Here is an 8,592-nt window from a genome sequence, read left to right as displayed (position 1 = left end):
CACTTTTAAATGTTAATTTATAAACGATAAATTCATCCCACATTCTTTATAACTAAATAAAAAATGTTCTTAAGAGAGAGAACGTATTAATTATTAGAATTTAAATACAATGCCCCGAAGATAAACACAGTTCTTGAATCACAAGTCAAAGGACGGATTTATCAAAGAAATGATCTCTTGCAGCTTCAACTGTCAACATGTCAGCTCAGTTCCTACTCTCGATTACATTTTGACACCATAAGACAGATGCCAATGTAAGTGTGGGCCAGAATTCTTCTGAGTATCACAGAATATACCAAAGAGTAGAATAAATATTAAGCACAAACTGCAGGTATCTGTGAAAATTCCATGCCTTCAACCACAATCAGATACGTATGTGCTGTTGTCCGTCTATGCCCCCATATAACCCAATATATAGGTTGGAAACTACCTCAAATAATGAAAATGACAAGTTGTAGTTAACACAAAGAGTTTACTAGTAAAGAGTCTTGCTCAGCTGTGGTTTACTTGCAAGAATACTAGATTTCAAGTTTGAATAATTGGTATTGAAAACCAGGTCCACCGAAGGACCCAGGTCCACCAAAAAGGATTCCATATACTGCGTTTGCCTTAACTGCCTTGCATCTTTCTTTTACCTGTTTTTTTTTTTTAAAGAAAACACTTAGCACTAAGTATTACTGCGAAGTGTAAATGCAAATCATATGCTGAAGGAATCTAATATATGGTTGGTAATCCACAAACAGTTGCAATATCTGGTTAATTTATTTCAGATAGTATCTAATAAAAACTCTTGTTAGTAAAACTATACTGAATTTAATTAACACGTTTTAATAACTTAGAATGCATTTTTTGTATTTTGAAAATATCAAAGGATCATTCTCAGGAATACTTGTTAGTACATTCTTCATGCCTAAAAGAAAGTTGTTTATGTAATGAAAGAACACTTAGGGATTGTTTCCTTGTTGGGAATCTCTAAAATGGAAGAAGCCCTAATATATGAAACATTACGTGCAATTTTATCATTAGGATAACGAATGGAGATTTTTTGAAGTCTAGCATGTAACATCCAAACTTCTGTAATATTAAAGGCCCACCAGGCACAGTAAAATATAATATTGAGAATGTAATTTTTAAACGCTGAAGGAGAGACCATTCAGTATAGCAGTTTGGCAAAACTACCAGCAACAGGCAGCACAGCAAATATAGCCCATAAATAAGAATATGTAGCTCAGAAGGATTAAGACTTATTACTGTATTTGTTGGCATGTTTTTGTTGTAATAAAACTTAAAAGGTTACACTTTTCTCTATCTAAAATGGTTCCTTGCAAGAGAGAAAAACAAAACAAAACAATGATTCTTTCCCTTCCAGCTCAACAGAAAAAGTCACATAAATCAAAATGTCATCAGTCAACTGGCAGTGGTATAATACACAGCCCATCACAGTCGTCACAGTGTCTCAAATAAGTATCACAGAGGCAAAGACATGAAGTAAAACCCCATGAGGTGCTATTCAAATACTCTCACGGTAAATGAACAAATGCCCAACGCTGCCCTTTGGGGTCCTGTCTCTATAGGAGGAATGAAATTATTGAAGGTACAAGTCCATCAAACTGGACTCCGTATCTCATGGCCACTGGAGTACAACACGCCCCACAGTAGATGTCATATTATGCAGTGTGAGAAATTAATAGAGAATTCACTTTTTCTAAAACTCTAATTCCTTCCCCAGATGCCCTTGGATGTACATTACTGTTTTTACTGTAAAGTCATTTCCAAGCAATGTCTACAGATAAACTTCTAAGTCTAAGGTCAAATACAAAAATCCAAGTGTGCATGTTGAAAAGAATGAAAAACAATTTAAAAAGGGAAAAAAAGCCTCTAGAAAAAGAGGTAACACTGTGCCTTTTGTAGCGTGTTTTAATTCCTTATTAGATCATTTTCTTTTCTTTTAACCACACTCTGCATGATTTGGCAAAGAAGGGCTATGTAATATGTAATTAATATAGAAGATGGATCAGGAAGATAAATTTACTCCACAAGTACACAGGTTGAAGAGATTTAGAGGTATCATTTTAAACAGTTTTAAGAAAAATTCCAAACTAACACATTCTCCAAGGTTTGATTTTCTGCAGGGGTAAATGTACACATGTATATCAATTTCTTGATAATCACTATAGACACACACACATCAACAAACAGGTGGATGGATGGAGAGATAAATGGATTAACAGATTGATAGATAGATGATAGATAGATAGATAGATAGATAGATAGATAGATAGATACATTCACATCATTTCATTTTTTTCAAAGTGATTTTGCAATGCACTTGTCATGCATCGCAGTTAAAATCAGCAGAGTGAGACTTTGAGGTCTCAACTGCATTTACTTGCTCCTGCAACTGATTTTGTGCTCGATTAAATTTATGAAAAACACCTTTCATTTTGTGTTTTCAGTTACAACAGGGAAGTTAAAAAACAGAACTACCGCTATGTATAAACAATGTAAGACATGCAGAAAAAGCACAACTTACCAACTTGAATTCCCATTAGATTATAAACGGTATTGATGAAATTTGCCACAATTTGGTGTGGATTTTATTATATCAAAATGTGATGTATTGTAAGAAACATTTTTAAAGAATTGAGCACGAGTTTTATGGCATATCTGTTTATTGAAAATCCTCTAATGTTCAATCAATCAAAAAGCAAAATGCTTCTAAGAGCTCATACCCTACCAGCTTCAATTTAGGCAAGTCCACGATTTGGTATGGGTCCTTTTCACTTAAGTATGTGCAATATAATTGGCTAGGCATTTTTAAAAGATACATGGGAACATTGTATCTTAAAAACAAAGTAAAACTATTTCTCCCAGGAATTTTGAATTTAAATAATTCTTTAATACTAGACTAATGTTGTTGAGTGGCGTGCAGCTATAACTTAGTGGTCCAACCTCAAATGTACAGATGTTTTTCATTTACCCAGGCCAGTGAATCACAGGAAAATAAGGAACTCTGTAGTAAAATTATAGGAGACACAGATTATTTCTTGTTATCAATGGGAATAAATTAATAGGAGATAAAGCTTTTCAATGAGAAAGTAACTACAAGGAAAAATAAGAATGAATATAGAAAAAAAATCAGTATTTTTATATCAGGCTACACTTCAAAGACATACAAATATGCCATTTTTAATGTGTTTAAGACAGAATCAGACATAAAGTTATATTAAATGGGGATTTGAGGTAATTGGAATTGCATTCCATAAAAACAGGCTGTATATTATGGCTTGGATTCTATTTATGGTTTAATTTAAAAAAAAAAAAATTTATCTTGGCTGGCTCAAGATACTTTCCTACTTATCATTAGACAAGTTTTCAATTTAGTTAAGGAAATACAGATAATCAAAACACCTATCCATGGAAGCCTTAAGCAAAGAACAGCTATTTCATATGATTAGTTTGGTAGGGTTCAACACTATAAAAATGCTATAACATTCAAATTCAATTTTGGTTGAATTAAGATTTAAGTTTTCTGATTTGAGAAATTCTTCAATTACATGATGTTAACATCAGAAAAAAATATTTATTTATAAGAGAAAGGAATGAGAATTCTTATTATCCTAGATTTATTTTATTAATAGAGAAACCAATATTTGTGTGTGTGGGGGGTGTGTGTGTGTGCATGTGCATGTGTGTGTAATATTAGGGTAGGGCTAGATATCAAAGAAACAATAAAAGTAATTTAATTACTGTTCCTACAAAATTAGATTTCAGAGATAATTTTTTAATCCTACAGTAATTTTCAAAGATATTTGTGACTACATTTTCACAAACATTAGATCTGGGGCAGTTTGTTTGTTTGTTTGTTTGTTTATTTTTGAGAGTAGTCATGCATGCAAGGAGGGAAGGGAGGGGTAGAGAGATCCCCAAGCAGGCTTCATGCCCAGTGTGGAGCCCAACATCGGGCGCCATCTCAAGACCAGAAGATCATGACCTGAGATCAAAAGTCCAGGGCTCAACTGACTGAGCCACCCAGGTGCCCCAGGATTTGGGGGGGAATCTAATCAGGGCACTCTCTGTGAGCATATTTTTCCATTCCTAGCCCTTAAACTATAGATTGGCCTGGGTGGCATCTTTGAATGATGAAAATAGGTTATGCTGATTTGATATTTATTATCTTAACTGCTCACAACTAGCATAGAGGATGAATGCCAGTAATAGGCTCAGGCAGCTTCAAGGCCCTATTTTGGAAAGGATGCTTACTAGCTCTGAGACTTCAGGCAAGTTATTTAAACTAACATGAAAAAATACATGTGATAAATAAGAAATGGTGCTTAGAATATATTATTAGTAATAGCTGTTACAGTATGTTAGATAAGAGAAAACAGCAGTTTTACATTTTATAGTTAATAAAGATTTATGTTTACTGTTTTTAGAAGAGAGGTCTTTAACCAAAAATTTCATAGGAATTGCCTTTAAAGTGTGCATTTGTCAGCCTACCAAGCAGCGAGAAATGCTATTATTGGGGAAAAAAATCCAAGTAAATATGGATCTTTTGTGTAAAGACTGTTTGGGTCTTAATGATGTAATAATCTTGCCAGTCTTACACCCCACTTCTCTCTTAAACTCCAATAAAATTTCATTCTTCATTTAATTGTTAATGCTACTCATGGGATCCTTGTCCTCCTGCTGCTACACTTATTCTGGTAACAGATTTCCCAGTTTATTTGCCTCCATATTTTATTGTTCCTTTTTTTTCCCCAAATAGTTCTGATTTTAGTAATATTGATCTTATTGTTCAAAGCCTACACAGACACACACACACACACACACACAACTTCAGCAATCTTGTTATGGCCTTTGATTATAGTAATATTTCTTGTTCTCAGATTGCTATTTTTTTAAAAAATTATATTAAATAATGCTAGTGCTACTATATTAAATAATGTAGTTACTTCCTGATTGAAAGCACTAATATTATTTAACAAGTTGAGACCTCTGTTTTTTGTCTATAATTGAGCAACAAGAACTAGGATTACTGCCCCTTCTCCCTTGCTCACTTAAACAACTAGAAAACAGGACAACTATATGAAACATACAATGGAATTGTTAAAAAAAATGTTTTTAAACTGATAAAACCAAGTATTAGAAATAAAACAGCTACTTTAGAGAATATTTGGCAGTTTCTTAATGTTTAAAAGTTAAAGTAATACAATGCAACAATTCCATTCCTAGGTATTTACCCCAAAGTAAATAAAACATGTTCATAAATCTTTTACTTGAATTATCTTACTTGAATTATTCAAAATGGCCACTTTTTCAGTTTTATAGAAATATAATTGATATGTAGTACTATGTAAGTTTAAGATATAATACATAATAACCTAACATATGTATACATATATAAATATACATATATAAAATGATTACCACACAAAGTTTAGTTAACTTGCGTTTAGTCAATAACCACATTTTTAGTTACCTTATGTAATGTGCACCATGACTATAGTTAACATCATTGTATGATATATTTGAAAGGGCTAAGAGAGTAAATCCTAAAGGTTCTCATTACAAGAAAAGACAACATTTTTTGTAACTATATGAGATGAGAGATGAATAGTAAGAATTTATTTTTATTTGTTCACTTAAATTTAGGGAGTATCTTATATATGGTAATATACAACTTATAGAAACTCATCCTGACAAATTGATATAACTGCTGACTGTACAGCATTATTAGAGTTGCTAAATAACAAATGGAATCTACTAGTTCATATATAAAGAGTTGACATTATCAATGAAAAATGATTCAAACACAAAAAATACTTTATCACAAATCAATAAATTATTATAATGTGTAAATATATAACTATAAAATAAATCACTGTATTGGTCTAACAAACCAACTTTTTCTATTCATATCTTCATTGTCAATACTAACTCTTACTTAGTTTTATTTTGCATACATTTTGGTGATATAAACTTATATTAAAGCTAAATTAACATACACACAAATTTGAGTGTTTTTATAAATTGCCTAAGGCATAGTATTTCACTAAGGCATAGTATTATTTGTGAGCACATGATGTCATACATTTTATATAACAAACATGTAACTTACAGCAAAAAAAATAAGCACAATTAACAAAATGATGATGTTTGTACTGATTAGTATGAACACTTCAAGGATAAGGGATGTGGAATTAAGCTTTCTGATCTCCAGTATTCTAAGGGATTGTCACTTGTTTCTTTTTTAAGAGTTACTAATTGGGCATTAGGTTAGAAATGGGTGTCTTCTTTAAATGATTCTATTTACCAATCTTTAAAAACATATTTACCAATGAATTGTGTTTTTTCTTATGTTTTGTTTTTAATCTGGGGATGTTCTTGCAATTTGTGGCAGGCAAAGAAACGTAGCTTACATTCTTCCTGTCTAAGGAACTACTCTTAATTATAATACACGCCACCAGCAATTTTTCCTTCAAAATCCAAGAAAATATAATGGTATATAACAGTTATTTTTTAAGTGAATGAATATGCTGGTACAATGCTGAATATAAGGCCGTTTTCCTCCTCAGCTGAATCCATACTATATGATATTCTCATTGATACACACAGAAGTTGCTGCCCCAAAATGAAGTCTCAACTGGAGAGGTTCTATCCATTTTTATTTTTATCTCCTAAGTTTTCAGTTTTCCTTAGTTTTTTCCTGATGTCATTTTTTTAGTTATCCTAGATCCCATCTAGGATACCATATTTCTTTCCGTTGTTACATCTCTTTAGCTTTTTCTTGACAGAGTGTTTTTCAGATTTTCCTTGTTTTTGGTGACCTTAAAAGTTGTGAGGAATACTGGTACGTTATTTTTGTAGATTGACCCTCTAATGAAATTTACTGATTATTATTTCATGATTAGACTTACAGTTATGGGTTTTCTGGATAAAGACAGACGAGCTACCATGACATTTTTATCACCTAATACCATACCAAGGATGTCCCGTGTACACAATTTATCACTGTTCGTGTGGATCTTGATCACGTGGTTGAGATGATAGTGTTTACCAGTTTTTGCCACTATGAAGGTTGTTAAGGTTGCTCTTCTTTTTTTTTTTAGAAGTGGTTTGTCTTCCATCAACCTTATTTCCATTTTGTTTGCCCTTGTGGAAAAGCAGCTAAGACCACTCAGTGGTGGTTTGTGCCCGTTCAGGGGCCTGAGCAGTGGGAGACGCAGACCAGTCCTCAGTGGCAGGCTGAACACTCTAGTCTTTAATAGGGAACCGCTTAATATCCATACCTGCACACCTTCAGACCAGTCTGTGACTTCAGGTTGTGTAGCAGCGAACCCAGGAGCTGGAGAAGTCCCCTGACCCTGAAATTCCTCGTCAGGTCGTAGCTTTTTCAGGAGCAGCTTGCCTTTCAGTTTAGATCTCTTCAAAATCTGCAAGATCAGTCATCACCTCTCATGGGTCTTCACAGGAAATGGTGCCACACATACGCAGAACTTCCCAAGCCAGCAACCACCCCATCAGACCCACTGAGTCACTGCAAGGGATGGCAAAGTTCACATCGCACAGAGGAGAGTCTGTGCCACACAGAGTGATGGTAGGCACTCTGAGAGGCTGGTGGTGGTCAGCCCCGGGATCAGTAACCACCAGAAGTCTTGGCTTCTGGAAGACTGCCTGGCTTCTGGTTGGTGAAGGTTTTGGGAGTGAAACAGCCAGCAACAGGAGTGGCTCTGGTAGCAGTAACAAACTTCAGCACAGCTCACTGGTCAGTACTCCTAGATGATAGGACACTAACATCAGCAGGATTTTCAATAGCAACAATGGTACGAGCTGCCAGCAAAAGCTTCTCCCAGATTCTCTTCAGGTTTATGATGTAGATACCATCACTTTTGGGGTACTGTTCATCTGGGAGTCGAGGTTGGTGAGACCTAAGTGGGTTTCTACTCCAAGAAATTTGAGGATATCCTCCTCCTTCATTTGCGGGACATCAAGGCATTGTCAAAGTTTCCCTTAAAGTTACTATAGCAACACAGAACAAGGCTATATAGACACCTTCCTGGGTAGTGCAGAAAGGCAAGGTTGTTCTTCCTTCTGCTTTCAATACTGTCATTTTGCTAATAAGTCACTATGTGCAGCTCATATTTAAGGAGTGGGAAGTTATGCTCTCCTTCCTTGAAGACAGTGGGTCCATATAAATGTTGTGAATTTTCCAGCATGCGGATTCACCTCTTTTCTCAAGCCACTTATTTAATTAATACTTTGTATCAATATGGACTCAGAGATATTTAGTTTATACTTTGAGTTATAATTCAGTGGGTTTTTCTTTTTCTTTCTTTCTTTCTTTCTTTCTTTCTTTCTTTCTTTTTTTGTTGTTGAAAATGTTCCAACTTTGGCCATCAGAAGTTTAGTCAGCTCTGGTGTCCCTTTAACATATCCTCACCCATGTGTTTTGGTTGTTCTTCTGGCTATTTGTTATTGCTTGTTTTTGAGCACGTCCTTAATTTCTGGCAACATGAGACAGCTCCAGACCCATCTTGTGTATTTCCCGCCTCCAAATCATGGAACTAGTCAACTTCCAAGGAGCCTGAG

The 8,592-nt window shown here is 34.4% G+C and overlaps 1 pseudogene; it reads right to left on the bottom strand.

Moving 5' to 3' along the window:
* Positions 1-7,170: 7,170 nt before the first annotated feature.
* LOC102964801 lies at positions 7,171-8,001 on the bottom strand (annotated as a pseudogene).
* Between the last annotated feature and the right edge of the window lie 591 nt (positions 8,002-8,592).

The sequence above is a fragment of the Panthera tigris genome, chromosome A1 (assembly GCF_018350195.1).
Source record: "Panthera tigris isolate Pti1 chromosome A1, P.tigris_Pti1_mat1.1, whole genome shotgun sequence".
NCBI classification, from domain to species: Eukaryota; Metazoa; Chordata; class Mammalia; order Carnivora; family Felidae; genus Panthera; species Panthera tigris.
The sequence above is the reverse complement of the archived record's forward strand: the minus strand, read 5'-3'. Positions and strand labels throughout refer to the sequence as shown.